This window comes from Saccopteryx leptura, chromosome X, assembly GCF_036850995.1.
Source record: "Saccopteryx leptura isolate mSacLep1 chromosome X, mSacLep1_pri_phased_curated, whole genome shotgun sequence".
Lineage (NCBI taxonomy): Eukaryota > Metazoa > Chordata > Mammalia > Chiroptera > Emballonuridae > Saccopteryx > Saccopteryx leptura.
Window position 1 is genome coordinate 120,627,784 of NC_089516.1, and position 21,948 is coordinate 120,649,731.

Genomic DNA, 21,948 nt, shown 5'->3' on the forward strand with positions numbered 1-21,948 from the left:
CATTGCACGTTTTGTAGAGTATACTCTTGGATCTCAATAAACTTCAGTTTTATGACTCACTAAATATGAAGGAGATCAGAATATGCCACCCCAAAATATACCTCTTTGGCACAAGGATTATATCTTGAGCTGGTTATTTTATTTTATTTTATTATTTTATTTTAGTGAGATGAGGGGAGATAAAGAGACAGACTCCTATATGTGCCCTGATTGGTAACTACCCAGTGACTTTGGCCTGGGGCCCATGCTCTGCCCATTTGGGTCCCATACTTGTAACTAAGCTATTTTTAGTGCATGGGGTGAAGGCTCCACAGAGCCATCCTCAGCACCTAGGGCCAACACACTCAAATCAATCAAGCCATTGATGCAGGAGGGCAACAGAGAGAGAGAGAGAGAGAGAGAGAGAGAGAGAGAGAATGAGAGAAGGGAGAGGGGGAGGGGAAGAGAAGCAGATGGTCGCTTCTCTTGTGTGCCCTGACCGGGAATCAAACCAGGATATCCACACACCAGGTCAATGCTCTATCACTGAAACAACCGGCCAGTGCCAAGCTCATTACTTTTTAAGAAAGAACAAACTGAGTAGAATAACCCCCATCACAAATACAAATATACAAATGAATCATTGACATTTTTGCATGTTTAAACATTCACAATGATTGCTTCTCATACCTAGACACTCAGAAAAACTGGTACCCCAAGCCTACCATACTTTCTGGGTTTCTGAAACTTGAATATTCCTTCTTCCTGGAATACTCTAGTTTTCCTTTCTTATCCCTTTATACCTTTGCCTATCTGACTCTTTTTCCTCCATTAAGTCTCAGTTTAGTTATGATCTTTGGTGATTTTCTAGTCCTCCAAATCTGCATAAGGAACCTCTCTTGTGTATCTGTACCAGATACTGTCCTAAACCTTTTACATACATGACCTAGATGAATGATTTAGATGCTGTGGGAATAGCCTTCATTACTTTTATTTTTAATTTGCACAAGTTTTTTCATTGACAAGATGGCCATGATCTATACCATATGACCTGGTCCTTAGACCACAGCTTACTGATAGTCACTGCTAGCTAGACCTAACAAATCTATAACTTACAGAAAAGATTTAAGATACTTATTGCGAAACTCTTTCCAACAATATAGAAATTAGTGAAATCAAGTTTTATGTCCCTTCTATGTATGGATTCATATAGTTCTTACTTTTTTTTCTGATTTACTTATTTCACTCCATATAATGTTATCAAGGTCCATCCATGTTATTGTAAATGATCCGATGTCATCATTTCTTATGGCTGAGTAGTATTCCATAGTATATATGTACCAAAGCTTTTTAATCCACTCGTCCTCTGACGGACACTTGGGCTGTTTCAAGATCTTTGCTATTATGAACAATGAATGCTGCCACAAACATGGGTGCATTTCTCCTTTTGGAGCCGTTCTATGGTGTCCTTGGGGTATATTCCTAAAAGTGGGATAGCTGGGTCAAAAGGCAGTTCGATTTTCAGTTGTTTGAGAAATCTCCATACTGTTTTCCACAGTGGCTGCACCAGTCTGCTTAATTACTATTTTCATTATGCTTTTGTTTAAAATAGAAGAGACAATAACATCCTTGAACTTGCCACTGATTTTTACAGATATTAACATAATATCATATTTGCTTCATATATTTTTCTTTTTAAATCTTAAAGTCTAAACTTCATCTATTTCTCCTCCCTTTTTACACCCTAAAATTTTTTTATATTGCCTGGCCAGGTGGTGGTTCAGTGGATAGAGGGTCAGACTGGGATGCGGAAGACCCAGGTTTGAGACCCCGAGGTCACCAGCTTGGGTGTGGGCTCATCTGGTTTGAGCAAAGCTCACCAGCTTGGACCCAAGGTCACTGGCTTGAGCAAGGGGTTACTGGATCTGCTAAAGGCCCACTGTCAAGGCACATATGAGAAAGCAATCAATGAATAACTAAGGAGTTACAACGAAAAACTCATGATTGATGCTTCTCATCTCTCTTCATTCCTGTCTGTCTGTCCCTATCTCTGTCTCTGTAAAAAAACAAACAAAAAGAATGTTTTATATTGAAGGGAGTATATTTCATTTCCTTGCAATTACAGTTATTTTTACTATATATTTATGTACAGAAATAAAGAAAGCTCAGAAAACTGAAGTGATCTATCTAATATGATACCAGTTCTAGACTTTCGTACTTTATGGAATAAGAACATTTATAAATAATATTAAAAATGAGAGTTGCCAACTGGTGTGTGTGTATGTGTGTGCATGCACATGTGCGCATATCAAGTAAAAATCTTCAAAATGACATCTATTGTTATATCTTCTTCACCTATTACTATTTGCTGTCATCCCTTTTTTAACTTTATTTTATTTTATTAATGTTTGTTGTATTGATTTTAAAGAGAGAGAGAGGAAGGGAGATCAAACTGGCAACCTCTGCACTTTGGAATGATGCTCTAACCAACTGAGCTATCCAGTCAAGGCTACTAACACCTACTGTAATGCAACAATTAGGAAATATTCTCATTAATATGGATAGTTATTAAAATTAAATACATTTAACTATTTGGAAAGTTCTCTATGTTGTCATTATTTTTAATCAGTAAAAACTTTGATAGAAGCAGTAATTTATTCAGACAATCGTTGAAGAACTATGGGCATAGAAGATGAATAATAGAGTCAGGAATAGAACTTGGAGTTCCTGACTCTCTGGTGCAGTGCTCTTTTCACTACATCATGCTGTCATTAGTCACCTACTTCATATGATTGACCCAGCACACAAAATGATTTACTTTATATGCATATAAGAGTCCTCCATAATTAAATCCTTGAGTTAGAACATTTGAAGTTCCCATTTAGAAGGTAAATGTGCTATCTTGATGTGATAACGTATAAATCATTATCGTCCACACTTAACATTATTTGTCAGGTTTTCAGATTAGTCACTGGTCATTTCAGGTCTTGAAAGTATATGACCAGACCTGTGGTGGCCCAGTGGTTAAAGCATCGACCTGAAAGTATATGACCAATTGCTGGGGGACTTTGAAAACCAGAAGAATTAAAGGAAAGAAGACTTCTGTTTCAATAACTTCAAAGAGACCTACTAATTTCAGAGAATGAAGTTCAATAACAAAAATATTTTTTAGACAGTAAAATGCAATTGAAGAAGGAACAGTTGTTTTGCAGGTTTTCTTTAATGCTCAATTTTATAAACTTGAAGATCTTCAAGACTCATTCCTTAGATCTTATTTTTGCTTTATGTAAATTAACTATTTTTTGGTGAGTACATTCAGTTTTAAAAGACTTTAAATACCTACTATATGCTGATGATTTCCCAATGTTGTTTTCAGCCTAGGTTTTTTTCTTCAAATACAGAATTTTCTATCTAATTGCATACTCGGTATCTCCATTTCAATTGTAATATGTTAATAACAAACATAATATGTCCAAATCCAAACTTTTTTCTCCTCCAAATCTATTCCACTTGAAGCTTTTCTAGTGTCCATTAATGGTACCTCAAATCTTTCAGTGGCTCAAGCCAGAACTTTGGGACCATTTTTCACTTTCCTTTCTGCATGCTCTACATTATTCAATCTGTCATAAAATCTTTTTTGTTTTATCTTCAACATAAATCCAGTCTGAATATTTTCCATCATATCCACTACCACAAAAATTACTGAAAGTATCATTATTTTCAGTTGTGGGATTCAAATAATTTAGCATCTGGTTCACTGCCCTAATGACTGTTTTAAGCATAAAAAAAGATATACCAATATGTAGTCTATTATTTCATGCATTTAATACTTAAATAATAACAATAAAAGAAGTACAGAAAACTAGATTATAAGAGTTTTAAAATATTAATGAAAAAATATTAAATCATACCTGACAAAAATAATGAAACTGTTATTTAAGATATGTCCACATTGCTTCTTGATTTGTATCCTCACTTGCAATTTTCTTTTTACTCATAGGCAAAATGAACATTACTACAGGTAATTAGACTATGCTGTTGTGCAGATGAACCTTGAAAAAGAGTAAGGAAATGTGTGATTTCCACATTGGGCAGCTGCCCAGGTGCCCACCTTAGAGAGAAACCTGATTATAAGAAACATATTAACAACTTATTCACCAAACTAAACAAAAAATTAGATATTGGTTTTGCTGAACCAGTTGAATCCCACCACTGACAATTTTCATATAAATTAATGTGGTATCTTCAAGTCTGGTTTTTCTGTTTTGATCCTTGTCTTTATAATCTGTTGTCAAAAGAGCAGACCAGGTGATATTTTAAGTGGAAATTATATAATCAAACTCTTTGATTAACATTTTCCAATGGTTCTCCACTTCAGAGTAAAAGGCAAAAGCCTTGAAATTATATACAGGGCTTTACATGATATATTTCAGTGTTCTTCAATACAAATTTAATGTGAGCAATTTATACAATTTTGAATTTTGAATAACTCATTTTTTAATTGCAGGAAAAGTTAATTTTAATAAATTCCACTCAGTATATACAAAATATAATCCCTTTGTCATTTAACCAGCATAAACTATTTTTAATAAACTATTTTACATTCTTTTTTTCATATTAAGTCTGCAATATCTGGTATGTATATTATACTGACATCACATTTGAATTTGAACTATTCACATTTCAAGAGCTCAATAACCAGATGGAGCCAGTGGATGTTATATTGGACAGAGTAGATATAACTCTTATTTTCTTGACCTCATTTACTAGTAGTTTTCCTCTCATCCATTCAGCTCTAGTACTTGCTTATTCAAACATTCTGGGAAAACTCAACACTTGCTGTCTCTTCTGCCTATATTGTTCCTCTCCCAGATAACCAACCAACTTAATAATATAATAATCAGTAATTTAATAAATTACTGTGATGTAGGAGATACAAGGGCACTCTAAAAGAAATTATACCTGCTGTAATAAAGCATGAGTCCAGTTACAGAGACAGCTGTTCATTAAGCAATAACACAAATTTAATATTTACAAATATTGTAAAATGCTATGAAGTTGAACTCAGCAGTAAAACAAAGAACAAACTATTGATGCATAGAATAGTTTGGATGACTTTTTAGGGAATTATACTGAGTGAAAAAATATTTCATATTTCATAAAGTTAGATAGTGTAAGATTCTACTAAGATAACATTATTTTTTAAAATGACAAAATGATAGAAATGGAGACATTGCCAAATATTAGGAAGCTGGAGAGGTGGGGGGAAGTAGGAGTGCTTATAAAAGAGCAACAAAAAGGATCCTTGTGGTGACTGAAATATTCTCTATCTCACCTGTGTCAATGTCAATATTCTGACTTTGCTATTGTAATATTGTTTTGCAAGATGTTATTATTGGGAGAAACTTAGCAAAGGTACACATAATCTCCATTATTTTTTATAACTGAATATGTATCTACAATTTCTCAAAATGAAAAAGAAAAATACAAAGTGCTACAAAAGTATAGAATAGATATGATAAATCAAGAGGGCTTCCTTGAGGAGGTGACATTTGGTCTCAATGAAGAAGTATAAATAAGAGATAATTGGCTGTATAGTCTAGGCAGCAATATTATTTTGCTGTAGTATGTAGCATTAATTAGAGAGGGCACAATGGTTGATGGAAAAAATAGATTGTGTGGCTATTATAGTAGTCTAGACATGAAATAATGGTAGTTTGGTCTTGGGGGATATCAATCACAAGGATAATCAACTAAATTCAAGAGCTCTTCATTATATGAAATAAAGTGACATAAAAGTCTTAAATATAGATGAAACAGTATTTTGAGTCATTTAATAATAACATTTAATGTGTTTTTGTAGTGCTTGAAACATTAGGTCATTGTAATTCTGAAAAGATTGTAAATAGCCGGTACAGAGTAAAACATATCTTTCAGAAATTGCTTTGATTTGCAACACATATTTTCACAAAACACTAATGGATGCCAATTCGCCTGTCACACAAGCAAAGAATATAGTTGCTACTTCAAATCTCTTCTTTCCAACACACACTCAATATATATCGTCAGAGAAAATTGAAACTTTCAAAATCACCTGTACATCACCATTCATTCATGTGTCTGTTCAGCATATTGAACAGTAACTAAATTCAGATGTTGAACATATGGAGATTAAAAAAAGACTTGCTCTACATGTTTTCACACTTGAATGTGAATTCTTACTGCTTATTATTAGTATTATGTTAGATAAATTACCTCTGTTTTGTCATCAGTTACCTCATTTTTAAAATAGCAATAACAGTATTGTTACTGGAACAAGTTGGGATTCATGTTTCCTGTAACCCTTTTAGCCATTTCATATGAAACACAGGGACTGAGGAAATATAAGAGTGTCTTTAATTCAAATTACAGCAACTTGAGAAGACAGTGGACTTGGGTCCAACAAACTGTCTTACCAGTCTCTGCTGACTGGTCAGTTTATATATCTTTGAGAAGGTTAGTGGTTTATTACTGAGCACGCAGTCAGTTAATTAATAGGATGTAAGAGGTTAGGAAATTAACAGGCTAGGGAATCTGCCATGCAAGAATGTCCTCTAGAGCAGTGGCCCCCAACCCCCGGGCCACGGACTGGTACCAGTCCCTGATCCATTTGGTACCGGTCCGCAGAGAAAGAATAAATAACTTACATTATTTCTGTTTTATTTAGTTTAAGTCTGAACGATGTTTTATTTTTAAAAAATGACCAGATTCCCTCTGTTACATCCGTCTAAGACTCACTCTTGATGCTTGTCTTGGTCACATGATATATTTATCCATCCCACCCTAAAGGCCGGTCCGTGAAAATATTTTCTGACATTAAGCCGGTCCGTGGCCCAAAACAGGTTGGGGACCACTGCTCTAGAGGGTGCAAGATGCTTGGTTGACATCAGCAGGGGTCTAGATGTTACAGGGCTTATCCCCAAAGTACTAGTGTCCTGTATTCCTAGGAACTTGTCTGTAAAGTAGCTACTTACATTCTTTAGGGACATCAAACAGAGAGCACACTATTCATGACTCAAGTTATTTGCTTTTTCTTAAGAAAAGATACAGGATGTAAGACAAAGATTTTCTTCCTTATAACCTATTCTCTACACTACAAGTATTCATTGACTAGTATAGCAACCTTTATATACTCTCCTATTGATTACAATTAAAAGCTACAGTTACTGAAGACAATTTTCTAAGTTTTGGGTTCCTCAATCAGTATTACCTACTTTACAGGACTTTGGCGTTGCTACATACAAAAAAATACTCAGGCCTGACCAGGCGGTGGTGCAGTGGATAGAGCATCTGACTGAGATGCGGAAGGACCCAGGTTCAAGACTCCAAGGTCGCCAGCTTGAGCATAGGCTCATCTGGCTTGAGCAAAAAAAAAAAAAAAAATTTCACCAGTTTAGACCCAAAGTCCCTGGTTTGAGCAAGAGGTTACTCAGTCTGCTGAAGGCCCATGGTCAAGGCACATATGAGAAAGCAATCAATGAACAACTACGGTGTCCCAACGAAAAACTGATGATTGACGCTTCTCATCTCTCTTCATTCCTGTCAGTCTGTCCCTATCTATCCCTCTCTCTGACTCTCTTTCTGTCCCTGTAAAAATAAAAAAATAAAAATAAAATAAATAAAATATTAGAAAAAAAATTTTAAAAAATACTCAGTCTCTATTGACCTGGACATCTCTATTAATTGAGGATAGAGCATTTCTTCTTCTTTTACACTCTCTGTTCCACCAATTTCTGAGAAACAACTATTCTTGGGCTCTTATAGTAACTCTGACAGTCATTTTTCCTTCTTCATTGTGGACCTATTTTTCTATCCATTCCTTAAAAATTAATTTGCCTATGGATCTGCCCTCAAAATACTAATGGCTGCAGTTTCCCTATGACTCTCATAACAACGTACAGTTTCAACAAAGCCTTATAGTCTATGAATATCAAGTGTCTATCTGTAGTCCCAATTGCTGTGCTAACATTATATCACAGCATATTTATTGTTTGCTGGAGACTTCTTTCTAGATTTTCAAGGCTGCTCAAATCAAATATGATCAGAACTAAATTCATCCATAATTTTACCTTGAAAAGATGCTCTAATTCATTTATGCACTCTCTTGCTTAATGTCACAATCACACCACCCAAGTCATCCTAGATAGAATCTGAATCTGAGTATATTTTTAAATTGTATTGTCACTCCTAAAAATGTTACAGAATACTTTAGCTGTACAGAGAAACTTAAAGTACTATATAAAAATTTATCTATCAATCAGCTTTGTCAGTACTTAAATATATTTCATATTTATTTTAAGTCCTTGTTTTAAGTAAACAAATCTTTGGAGACATGTATATAGGTACAAACTTCTAAAGTACCATTCTACTTGTCATTCTCTAGAAATGACCACTATTTTGAATTTAGTATTACATTTATGATTTCCAAGACTCTTCTCTGACATATCCACAAACATGTGTATCTATATACATCTACTGAATATATCCATGATTTAAATTTCATATAAATAAAATGATCTAGCACATATACATACACATTTTGATGTTTCTGTGCAAAGTTATACTGATATTTATCCATGTGCTTTGATTCATTTTTATTGCTTAATAATACTTCACTGTAGAAGCATATCATAATCTATTTTTTGACTGACATTTGTTTTCTTTTATTACAAGTGCTACAATCATAAATTCCTAAATGGGCAGGTCATGGTCAAGCCCCATATATATATATTTTTAGTATCTTTGCCTTAAGCAAGCCTGTCTAACTTTTTGTGAATCTAGGTTAAACCACTTTTGAAAAAAAGTGTAATCATCCTCTATCTTGTGATCCAATCTTCATCTTGATGCCTTTCATATTCATTTAATCTTCTCTATGCTTCCTTTTAATTTTACATGCATAAAGAAAACAATTCTACAGAACATTTATGATCTTGTTTCTAGGCAATTGACATTGGTTTGGCTCAAATAAAATCTTATGAAAATTTTCTACAGTTTTAGATATTTTTTATGTTGACAGTACATGTATCAGAGCTTTAATAAATAAGTCAGAATGCAATTGCCTGGTATGTTTATATAATATTTATCATTAATAGCTATTATCACATTTTTACCCAAAATAGTTGTACCATTTGTACACCTACTCAACAGTGTATAAAAGTCTGACTATTTCACAACCTCACATACACTTGATATTGTTGGATAATACTTCTTTTTATTATCTGATGTGTATGAAATTATGTTTTGTAAGTACATTTTTCTGATTTCTTATGTATTTGAGCATATTTTTGTATGTGCCTCATTACCTGTGCACATCCTTTGGTCTTTCCTTTCAATTCTTGTTTTTTTTTTTCTTATTCTTTTATGATACACACACATACACACACATACACACATTCTAAATATAACACTCTGTCATAAGGACTATTTTTATCTCATTATTTTTATGAAATTGCAGACAAAAGGAAAGCTCTGAAAAAGGAAAAGTTACCCTTTCTAAGTGACATTTACATGCAGAAGGGAAATCTTCGTGTGTAAGAGAGTCTCATTCTCCATACCAGCAAGAGAAATATGTCTAAATCTTTAAATACACTCATCAGTAGGTAGGGCATTGACCTAAATCTGCATAACAACCATATCCTTGTTCACTGTGATTTTCCTGATAGCCTCCCATAATTTGCCTCTCCGCTGCACTAACACTTTCTTTTGTCTTTAGCTGGAAATGATATTTAAGGTGGTCACTTAAGCCATTTTGAAAAGTGACTTAGATTTCTCATTATCTCCCAAGTATGGAGGAGGAATGAATGCTATCAAACCTCTCTTTTTCTCCTGTTAATCTGTCTTTTTAATGTGTGAGTGCATTGGAAAGGTTGTCTTAGCTGAGAATATAGAAGAGTAGAGGAAATTTATTTTTTCTTTACAAAAAAACCTAGGAACACAAAGAATATTTTTGTATTGATTTTTGTATCCCTCAACTTGTTATTGTGGGAGGAAAGTCATATATCCATACAATAAAATATTATGGAACTGCCTTTTGACCCAGCCACGCCACTTTTAGAAATATATCCCCAAAACAACACATCAATGATTCAAAAAAAAATACACCCCATGTTTATGTCAGCATTGTTTACAATAGCCAAGATATGGGAACAGCCCAAGTCCCTGTCAGTGGACAAGTGATTAAAAAGCTATGGTACAGAGACCTGAAGATGGCAGCAGAGTAGACAGACACACAGATGCACAGCTCTCACCACCAAACTGGAATACAAATCAATTTAGAAAAAATCAGCAAGACAAACTAACTCTGTACTGAAAGAACAGCTCACAAAAACCAAGGAGCAAAGAAGATGCCAAAACAAACCTGTTAGTAAGCACCTGAATCTCCCCTGCTTACAGGAAAAGAGGGGGGTGGTTAGGCTGAGAGCCCAGAGGGGATCTCACTCCAGGGAAAAGAGCAGAAAATAATGCTCACAGCCACTTGCCTGGTGACCAGGGAGTGAGGTGTGTTGAAAAGACCAGTTTATCTCCCAAGTGGAAAGTAGAGAGAGAAGGACAGACTGTGATGGCCTAAGGAATGCAGGAGACAACCTAAAAAAGCTGACTCATCTGTGCTGGAGGTGGCCATAGCGGGGGGAGGGACTGATCCTTCCACAAAACAGTACTGAATTGCTTCTGGACCAGAGATCTCCAGACATCTCTCCAGCTCCAAACAGCGCAAGAAGACACAGCTGAAAACAAGCAGTGGATAGGAGGGGCAGTAACTCAGGTCTCCATGGATATCTGAGATTCATCACCCCTTACTGAAGCTGAGGAAACACCCTGCCCCCAGAGAGATTAGTTGGGGAAAAAACTTCAGAATCTCAGGTTACACCCATTATATTCCTGGATACAGTTTCAAGGAAGCCCCCTGCTGAGATCAGTAAACAAGACTATCACCTGTTAAGAAAACAAACAAATCAAGATTTCAAAGCTAACCAAATCGAAAAGTGGATTACAAATAATAGCTGATACCAACCCAAGAAGACCTAGGAATAACACAATTGAAAACTGGAGGCAGACAAAACCAAGCCTAGACTCAACCAACTCTACAAATAAAACACCCAAACACAGACAATGAGAAGAAAAAGAAGTGCAATCCAAATGAAACCACAAGAAAAACCTTCAGATGAACTAAGTGATATAAAAATAATCAAACTTCCAAATGCAGAGTTCAAAATAATTATTGTAAGGATGTTTAGGGATCTTAGAACAACAATGGATGGTCATTATGAACACCTAAATAAAGAAATAGCAAGTATAAAAAAGGATATTGCAATATTAAAAATGAATCAGTCAGAGATGACAAATACAATATCAGAAATAAAGACCACAAAGGAAGGAATAAAAAACAGGATAAATAGAGCCGAGGATCGAATCAGCGAGTTGGAGGACAACTTGAATGAGAGCAAGAAAACAGAGAAGAAAAAAGAAAAGAGACTCAAAAAGTCTGAGAAAACTCTTAGAGAGCTCTGTGACAACATAAAGAGAAATAACATCCACATCATAGGGGTTCCTGAAGAAGAAGAGAAAGAACAAGGGGTAGAGACTTTGTTCAATCATATCATAGCTGAAAACTTCCCTAAATTAATGCAGGAGAAACTCTCACAAGTTCAAGAAGCACAGAGAACTCCATTAAAGAGAAACCCAAAGAAACCTACACCAAGACACATCATAATTAAAATACCAAAGCTAAGTGATAGAGAGAAAATATTAAAAGTTGCTAGAGAAAAAAAAGCTATCACTTACAAAGGAGCCCCCATAAGAATGACATCCGACTTCTCAACAGAAACACTTGAGGCCAGAAGGGAATGGCAAGAAATATTCAAAGTAATGCAGAACAGGAACCTACAACCAAGATTACTTTATCCAGTAAGGCTATCATTTAAAATCAAAGGAGAAATAAAAAGCTTCCCAGACAAAAAAACAACTCAAGGAATTCATTACAACCAAACCAATGCTGCAGAAAATTTTAAGGGGCCTGTTGTAAACAGAGATCAAAATGGGAAAGGAATAGAACAAAAAAGGAATACAGCTTTAAAGATGTTTAAATGGCAATAAACAACTACATATCAATAATAACATAAATGTAAATGAATTAAATGACCCAATCAAAGACATAGGGTAGCTCCATGGATAAGAAAACAGGACCCGTACATATACTGTCTACAAGAGACACACCGTAAAACAAAAGATGCACATAGATTGAAGGTAAAAGGATGGAAAAAAACATTTCATGCAAATGGAAATTAAAAAAAAGCTGAGGTAGCATTACTTATATCAGAAAAAATGGACTTTAAAACAAAGGATATAGTAATAGATAAAGAAGGCCACTACATAGTAATAAAGGGAGTAATCCAACAGGAAGATATAACTATTATAAATATCTATGCACCTAATATAGGAGCATCTAAATATATAAAGCAGACTTTGATGGATTTAAAGGGTGAGATCAACAGCAATACTATAATAGTAGGGGATTTCAATACCCCACTAACATCACTAGATAGATCCTCAAGAAAAAAAATTAACAAAGAAACAGCAGACTTATTGGACACACTAGATCAACTCGATTTAATAGATATCTTCAGAACCTTTCACCCTAAAGCAGCAGAATATACATTCTTTTCAAGTGCTCCATGGTACATTCTCTAGAATAGACCACATGTTAGGGCACAAAAGTGCTCTCAACAAATTTAAGAAGATTGAAATCATATCAAGCACTTTCTCTGACCACAACAGCTTGAAACTAGAAATGAACCACAACAGAAAAGCTCAAAAATTCTCAAACACATGGAAACTAAAAAGCAGGTCATTAAATAATGAACAGATTAAGAATGAGATCAAAGAAGAAATAAAAAATTCCTAGAAACAAATGACAATGAGCATACAACAACTCAAAATTTATGGAACATAGCAAAAGCAGTACTGAGAAGGAAGATCATAGCACTACAGACACACCTTAAGAAGCTAGAAAAAGCTCAAATAAACAACCTAACTCTGCATCTAAAAGAACTAGAAAAATAACAGCAAGTAAAGCCCAAATGTAGTAGAAGGAAGGAAATAATAAAGATCAGAGCAGAAGTAAATGACATAGAGGCTAAAGAAACAATTCAGAGGATCAATGACACTAGGAGCTGGTTCTTTGAAAAGGTAAACAAGATGGATGAACCTTTAACTAGACTCACCAAGAAAAAAAGAGAGAGGACTCAAATAAATAAAATTTAGAAATGAGAGTGGAGAAATAACTGACACAACATAAATACAAAATATTGTAAGAAAATATATGAAGAACTCTATGCCAAAAAATTAGACAACCTAAATGAAATGGACAAATTCCTTGAAACATACAATCTTCCAAAAATCAATCTGGAAGAATCAGAAAATCTAAACAGACTGATTACACCAAATGAGATCGAAACAATTATCAAAAAACTCTCAACAAAGAAAAGTCTGGGGCCTGATGGCTTCACCACTGAATTCTAGAAAATATTCAAAGTAGAACTAACTTCTGTTCTTCTCAAACTATTTCAAGAAATTCAAGAGAAAGGAAGAATTCCAAGCTCCTTTTATGAGGCAAGCATAATTCTGATTCTAAAATCAGGCAAAGACAACACAAAGAAAGAAATTTACAGGCCAATATCTCTGAAAAATATAGATGTTAAAATCCTAAACAAAATATTAGCAAACCGGATCCAACAATAGATGGAAAACATCATACACCATGATCAAATGGGATTTATTCTAGGGAGGCAAGGCTGGTACAATATTTGTAAATCAATCAATGTGATTCATCACATAAACAAAACAAAAAAAAAAAAGAAAAGAAAAAAACCACATTATAATTTCAATAGATGCATAAAAAGCATTTAATAAAATCCAGCACCCATTCATGATCAAAACTCTCAGCAAAGTGGGAATACAGGGAACATACCTCAACATGATAAAAGCCATCTATAAGAAACCCACAGCTAACATCATACTCAATGGGCAAAAATTAAAAGCAATCCCCTTAAGATCAGGAACAAGGCAGGGGTGCTCCCTTTCACCACTCTTATTTAATATAGCCCTGGAAGTCCTAACCACAGAAATCAGACAAGAAGAAGAAATAAAAAGCATTCAAATGGAAAAGAAGAAGTAAAACTATCATTATTTGCAGATGATATGATATTGTATATAGAAAACCCTAAAGTCTCAGTCAAAAAACTACTGAAACTGATAAAGGAATACAGCAAAGTGGCAGGATATAAAATCAATATTCAGAAATCAGAGGTATTTTTATACGCCAACAATGAACAGTCAGAAAGAGAAATTAAGGAAACAATCTCCTTCACTATTACAACCAAAAAAATTAAGTACCTAGGAGTAAACTTAACCAAGGAGACTAAAGACTTGTACTCGGAAAATTATAAAGCATTGATAAAAGAAATCAAAGAAGATGCAAACAAACGGAAGCATATACCATGCTCATGACTAGGAAGAATTAACATCATTAAAATCTCTATATTACCCAAAGCCAGGTGTAAATCCAACGCAATACCAATTAAAATACCAATGACATACTTCAAAGATATAGAACACATATTCCAAAAATTTATATGGAACCAAAAGAGAACACGAATAGCCTCAGCAATCTTAAAAAAGAAGAATAAAGGGGTAGGTATCACACTTCCTGATATCAAGTTATACTACAGGGCCATTGTACTCAAAACAGCCTGGTACTGGCATAAGAAAAGGCACATAGATCAATGGAACAGAACAGAGAACCCAGAAATAAACCCACAGCTCTATGGACAACTGATATTTGACAAAGGAGATAAGGAAATACAATGGAGTAAAGTCAGCCTCTTTAACAAATGGTGTTGGGAAAATTGGACAGCTACTGAAAATAATGAAAGTAGATCACCAGCTTACAGCACTCACAAAAATAAACTCAAAATGGATAAAAGACTTAAATGTAGACCGTGAAACCAAAACCATCTTAGAAGAATACATAGGCAGTAAGCTCTCCGACATCTCTTGGAGCAATATATTTGCTGATTTATCTCCACGGGGAAGTGAAATAAAAGACAGGATAAACAAATAGGACTATATCAAACTAAAAACTTTTGCACAGCTAAAGACAATAAGAATAGAATAAAAAGACAAACTACAAAATGGGAGAACATATTTGACAATACGTCTGATAAGGGGTTAATAACCAAAATTTATAAAGAACTTGTAAATCTCAACACCAGGATGACAAGCAATCCAATCCAAAAATGGGAGAATGAAATGAATAGATACTTCTCCAAAGAGGACATACAGATGGGAATAGGCATATGAAAAAATGCTCAACATCACTAATTATTAGAGAAATGCAAATTAAAACCACAATGAGATATCACCTCAAAGCAGTCAGAACGGCACTCATCAACAAATCAACACAGAATAAGTGCTGGAGAGGATGTGGAGAAAAGGGAACCCTCCTGCCCTGCTGGTGGGAATGCAGACTGGTGCAGCCACTGTGGAAAACAGTATGGAGATTCCTCAAAAAACTGAAAATCGAACTGCCTTTTGACCCAGCTATCCCACTTTTAGGAATATACCCAAGAACACCATAGAATGGCTCCAAAAGGAGAAATGCACCCCCATGTTTGTGGCAGCATTGTTCACAATAGCGAAGGTCTGGAAACAGCCCAAGTATCCTCCAGAGGATGAGTGGATTAAGAAGTTTTGGTACATATATACTATGGAATACTACTCAGCCATAAGAAATGATGACATTGGATCATTTACAATAACATGGATGGACCTTAATAACATTATATGGAGTGAAATAAGAAAATCAGAAAAAAACTAAGAACTATATGAATTCATACATAGATGGGACATAAAAATGATACTCAGAGAGGCCCTGGCCGGTTGGCTCAGCGGTAGAGTGTCGGCCTAGCGTGCGGAGGACCCGGGTACGATTCCCAGCCAGGGCACACAGGAGAAGCACCCATTTGCTTCTCCACCCCTCCGCCGCACTTTCCTCTCTGTCTCTCTCTTCCCCTCCCGCAGCCGGGGCTCCATTGGAGCAAAGATGGCCCGGGCACTGGGGATGGCTCCTTGGCCTCTGCCCCAGGCGCTAGAGTGGCTCTGGTCACAACATGGCGACGCCCAGGATGGGCAGAGCATCGCCCCCTGGTGGGCAGAGCATCGCCCCATGGTGGGCGTGCCGGGTGGATTCCGGTCGGGTGCATGCGGGAGTCTGTCTGACTGTCTCACCCTGTTTCCAGCTTCAGAAAAATGAAAAAAAAAAATGATACTCAGAGACATAAACAAGAATGTGATGGTAATGAGAGTGGGGGGTGGGGGAGGGAGGGATGGGGTGAAGTAGGAGAGAGGGGGTGGGGGAGGGGAGGGGCACATAGAAAACCAGATAGAAGGTGACAGAAGACAATTTGACTTTGGGTGACGGGTATACAGCATAATCAAATGTCAAAATAATCTGGAGATGTTTTCTCTCAACATATGTACCCGGATTTATCAATGACATTGCATTAAATTTAATTTAAAAAATATACATATTTAAAAAAAAAAAAAGCTATGGTACATATACACAATGGAATACTATGGGATCATGAAAAAAGAAGGTAATCTTACCTTTTGTGACAACATGGATGGACATGGAAACTATTATGTTAAGTGAAATAAGCCAGGAAGAGAAAGAAATATATCATATGACCTCATTCATTTGAGAAATCCAATAAAGAATATGAACTGTGGAACGGAATAGAGACAGAGGTGAGATCAATGGGTCCAGAGGGAAAGCAGACAGAGGAAAAGGGGATGATAAAAAGGGATCAGAAAAGGGAAAGAGATTGGTGAAATTATACACACATAACACAACATTATAGAGAGCAAAAAAAGCTAATTGTGGAGGGAAAGGGGGAGGGCATTGCATGGAAGGGGAAAAGGGGGATGTTGTGGGGAACATGGGGGAGGGGGGATGTATTCGGAGGATACTAGAATCTATGTAAACCCAACAAATTAAAATGAAAAAAAAAGAAATGATGTACTGATGCATACAACAGGGTGTATAAACTCTGAATACATTCTTAAGTGAAACACATTGGTCACAAAAGTAATTATTATATGATTCTGTTGCAGGTTGTAAAGCCAGTAGCCATGGCCACCATCACAGCCCGGCCCATGCAGGTTCTCATTGGATTCGGACAGTTGGTAAAGAAACAATGGAGCCAAAAACTGGTGAGCCATCATCTTTAATCCTAGCTTGCACCTGTCGGGCAAGTAAAAACATTCACTGGGCTCCAAAACCCACTCATTCAGTGCTCACAAAGCTACTGACTTATCTGAATTTCCTAGAATCAAAGGTTTCTAGCTCACCAGACTTATTCACCTCTGTTCCCCATCTCCTTCCCTCTTTCTGCACAAACTCTGCACAAACTGGCTTTTCCTTCAGAACTCTGCTATCTTGGCTGCTTCTCCTGGTCTCCTCCACGTGGCCTCTCTCTACTCTCTGCTCTCTAATGATAATCTCAGGAACCAAGAGAGCAAGCTTCCGTCTACCCCCATTTTATAGTGTAGAAATCCAAACCTTTAATCCAATATACAAAATAGGGATGTCTCTAATACAAAGTCACTTATCTGAGGCATGATGGGATTGCACCACCCCACATCAAAAAGGGTGGGAAAGGCTTAGTTCTAAAACCAAGCCCCAGGCTACAAGGATCCCGCCTGCGCACAGCCCACCCCCAACACACATTAATATCACCTGGGCGTCAGGCTTCCATGTGGGCAGTGCCATCTTTAACAAAATGAGCATAATATATTTTATCTGCCCAACACAGGTGAAGTGAGAAAATCTTGATTCTTGTCTTGCTTGAAAGAAAGAATTAAATTAAGAGACAAAGTATATGAAGCAAAGAAAGCAAGAGTTTATTGGCCATGCACAAACACACTCAGGAAGGCCTGAGAGGGCAACTTACTTGCGAGAATCAGTGCCCCAATTAGTTACAGAATTTAGGTATTTATAGACTTCACTTTCTGGAATTCCCCATTCCCATATTTTCTTTTCCTTTCTAGCTTCTTTTTTTCATTTATCTGTCTTCATTGTCTTGCTATGTGGCTGATACCATATCAGGGAACTGGAGACTGTTAGTCAAATAAGTTTGAAAAATAAGATTATTATGTCTGCTTGCTTACAATTTGCATTGGGGGTTGGACAGCACCAGTTATATGTAAATCTGTAAAATTGCAAATTACCTTTCTGCTTGGGAAGGACCACTGTCTTGCTAATGTTTACTGGAGGAGAAGTTTTTGCGCCGGATAGTTTTAAAAAGAAAAAGCAGAAGGGGAAGAGAGATTCTACCCCCACCACTGAGAGGTGCAGTAGGATTTGATCCCTTGCCCTATGCTTGTTCCTTGGCTTTCTTGTGACTTAACTGTCTTGGCGAGACACTAACAAACACAATGGCCCATCATCTTCCAGGTCCACTGTTTCTTTACCATCTGCCCAAATTCAGTGAGATGTGCATGTGAATGGCCATGATGGCAGAGGCCCTTAGCCTCACAGAGACCATCAGTCTGGGTGTGGTGAGGTAGATGCTGCATACCTGTAATATATGAGGGCAATTTATTCCTCCCCCTCCTTTGCCTGTCCTGGCTCATGTCTAACTAACTACCAAACCTAACAATTTCATTAATATGAAATGGTAGGAATTGGCAAATCCATAGAGACAAAAAAGGTATTAGTGGTTGATTGGAACTGGGCATAGTAAAGTATTAAGAGTGATGTTAATTGATACTTGGTCTCTTTGAATATTTATTTATTTATTTATTTATTTATTTATTTATTTATTTATTTTAGAGAGGAGAGAGAGAGAGAGAGAGAGAGAGAAACGGGGGAGGAGCAGGAAGTATCAACTCCCATTTGTGCCTTGAACAGACAAGTGCAGGGTTTTGAACCGGCGACCTCAGTGTTTCCAGGTCGATGCTTTATCCACTGCGCCACCACATGTCAGGCCCATAGTTGGTTTCTTTTACAGTGATAAAAACATACTGGGATTAAATATAGGGACGTTTGCACAATTCTGTGAGTATACTAATAAAAGGTGATTGCCATATTTTAAAAGTGTACATTTCATGAAATTTGAATTATATCACAAAAAAGGGGAAAAAAGGATATGTTAGATAAGATTTAAAAAAAAAATTCATCCAATTAAATTTGAACCCAACTGGCTTTAATTAAATAATTAATAAATTAAGCAGTATTTTGTCTAGCAACTAGAAGTACAATCCAAGGGATGGTACAAAATGAAGATTTTTTAAAAAAAAATTATTAATTTTTAATTTATTGTGTTTACATGGATTCAAGTGTCCCACTGAATATAACTCTCTCAACCACCACCTGTGGTCTTTTTAATACCCATTTTGCCCCCTCCCCCTGACTCTCTCCCCCCTTCCCTCTAGGATTTGCTGTCCTGTTATCTATTATATATATATAAATATATGTCCTGTTATCTATTATATATATATATAATATATCTATTATATATATTTATATATATATATAAATCTGTGTTGTGTATATATAGTTTTACAAATCCCTTTACCTTCTCTGATCCCATCCCCACATCCCACTTCCCTCTGACTGCTGTTCCTCTGCTCCCTGTGACCCGTCTCTGCCTCAATTCTGTTCCTCAGTTCACTTTGTTCAACAGATTCCACATATATGTGATATCATATAATATTTTTCTTTCTCTTCCTGGCTTATTTCACTTAGCATAATAATCTCCAGGTCCATTCATGCTGTCACAAAAGGTAAGATTTCCTTTTTCACAGCTGCATCATATCCCGTTTTTTATATGTAACACACCTTCTTAATCCACTCATGACTTGATGGTCACTTGGTTTGTTTCTAGATCTTGGCTATTGTAAATAATGCTGCCATAAACATGGGGGTGCATATCTTCTTTTGAATCAGTGATTTGGTATTCTTAGGATATATTCCTAAAAGTGGGATAGCTGGGTCAAAAGGCAGTTCCATTTTTAATTTTTTGAAAAAAAAATTTCTTCATAGTGGCTGCACCATTCTGCATTCCCACCGGCAGTGCAGGAGAGTTCCCTATTCTCCACACCCTTGCCAGCACTTATGGTGTGTTGTTTTGTTAATGAGTGCCATTCTGAATGGTGTGAGGTGGTACCTCATTATGGTTTTAATTTGGATTACGCTGATGATTAGTGACATTGAAGATTTCTTCATATGCTTATTGGCCATTTCTATGTGCTCTTTGGAGAAGTGTCTGTTCAGTTTTTTTGCCGATTTTTTATTTGAATTGTTTACCTTCCTGGTTTGATATTTAGACACTCTTTATAAATTTTGGTTATTAACCTTCTATCAGACACATTAGAAAATATGTTCTCTCATTATGTGGGTTGTCTTTTTATTTTGTTAATAGTGTCTTTTGCTGTGCAAAATCCTTTCAGTTTGATATAGTCCTATTTGTTCATCCTGTCTCTTATTGTACTTGCCTGTGGAGAAAAATCAACGAAGATATCTAACAGTTTACTTTCTATGATTTCTTCCAAGACATTTATAGTTTCACAACTTACATTTAAGTTTTTTATCTATTTGGAGTTTATTTTTGTGAATGATGTAAGTTTGTGGTGTAGTTTCATTTTTTCTGCTTATACCTGTCCTGTTTTTCTAACACCATCTGTTAAAGAGACTGTCTTAACTTTATTGTATGATCTTATCTCCTTTGTCAAATATCAACTGATCATAAAAAATATGGGGTGTTTTCTGGGTTCTCTGTTCTATTCATTTCAACTGTATGCTTGTTCTTATGCCAGTACCAAGCTGTTTTGAGTACAATGGCCTTGTAGTATAACTTGATATCTGGAAGTGTTGATACCTCCCACTTTATACTTTAGGTTCAAAATTGCTGAGGCTATTCGTGTTCTTATTTGGTTCTATATAAATTTTTGGAATATTTGTTCTATATCATTGAAGTATGTCATTGGTACTTTAATAAGAATTGCACTGAATTTATAGATTGCTTTGGGTAATATAGACATGTTAATGACGTTTATCCTTCCTATTCATGAACACAGTATAGACTTCCACTTGTTTATATTTCTCTTGATTAATTTTATCAATGTTTTATAATTTTTTGAGTACAAGTCCTTTATCTCCTTGGTTAAATTTATTCTTAGGTACTTTATATTTTTTGTTGTTGCAATAGTGAAAAGGAATGTTTCCTTAATTTCTCTTTCAGACAGCTTATTGTTAGTGTATAAAAATGCCGCTGATATCTAAATGTTAATTTTATATCCTGCAACCTTGCCGATTTCAATTGTCAAGTCTAGTAGTTTTTTGACTGAGACTTTAGGGTTTTCTATGTACAGTGTCATGTCATCAGCAAATAATGATAGTTTTATTTCTTTTTTTCCAATTTAGATGCCTTTTGTTTCTTCTTCTCTGATTGCTGTGGCTAGCACTTCCAGAACTATGTTGAATAAGAGTGGTAAAAGGGGCACCCCTGCCATGTTCCTGATCCTAAGGGGATTGCTTTTCATTTTTACCCATATAGTATGATGTTGGCTGTGGATTTGTCATAGATGGCCTTTATTTTTTTATATATAAAAATGGGTAATTTATTTATCTCACTAAACATCACATCATAACAAATTTCTAGATCAAGATATATAGATTTAACTTATTTTTAACAGCTGCATAATATTACATTGCAAGGGTATGCTATAATTTATCCAGACGTTCTACTACTGATGCATTTAACAGATGGTTTGCAATTTTTTTAAAATTTATTTATTAAATTTAATGCAGTGACATTGATAAATCAGGGTACATATGTTGAGAGAAAACATCTCTAGATTATTTTGACATTT